The sequence below is a fragment of the Chrysochloris asiatica genome, unplaced genomic scaffold (assembly GCF_000296735.1).
Source record: "Chrysochloris asiatica unplaced genomic scaffold, ChrAsi1.0 scaffold00037, whole genome shotgun sequence".
Lineage (NCBI taxonomy): Eukaryota > Metazoa > Chordata > Mammalia > Afrosoricida > Chrysochloridae > Chrysochloris > Chrysochloris asiatica.
Genome location: NW_006408555.1, coordinates 17,931,663 through 17,932,246, shown reverse-complemented (window position 1 = coordinate 17,932,246; position 584 = coordinate 17,931,663).

Here is a 584-nt window from a genome sequence, read left to right as displayed (position 1 = left end):
CTACCAGAACTCCAAACGAACCAATATATAACATGATAAATGGATAAAAGATTGAAGATGTCGTTGACTTCATTTTGCTTGTATCTACAATCAATGCTTATGGAAACCATAGTCAAGAAATCAAAAGGTCTTTTGTAGCAGATTTGCATAATGCAATGTTGTTTGTTTCTAAGTGCTGTCGAGTCGGTTCTGACTCATAGTGACCCTGTATAGGGTTTCCGATGAGTGGCTGGTTGTTTGAACTGTCATTCTTGCAGTTCAAACCCACCTTGTGGTCCAGTGCATTATCCTGCAGTGCCACACCAGGACTCCTTTAAATTGTTTAAAAGCAAAAATGTCGCTTTGAGGATTAAAGTACACCTAACCCAATCTATGGAGTATGTAGTGCTGTAGGATAAACATTCATCCACAAGGCGATTTGAGCCACAAGATCTGTGGTTCAATCCATCAGTTTCTCCTCAGAAACTCTATGCAGGGTTACTACGAGTCAGAATCGACTTGACAGCATTTAACAACAGCAACAACAACCCAATCCATGGAGTCCTGATGTGGCATTATAGGATAAGCACTGGACCACAAGGTCA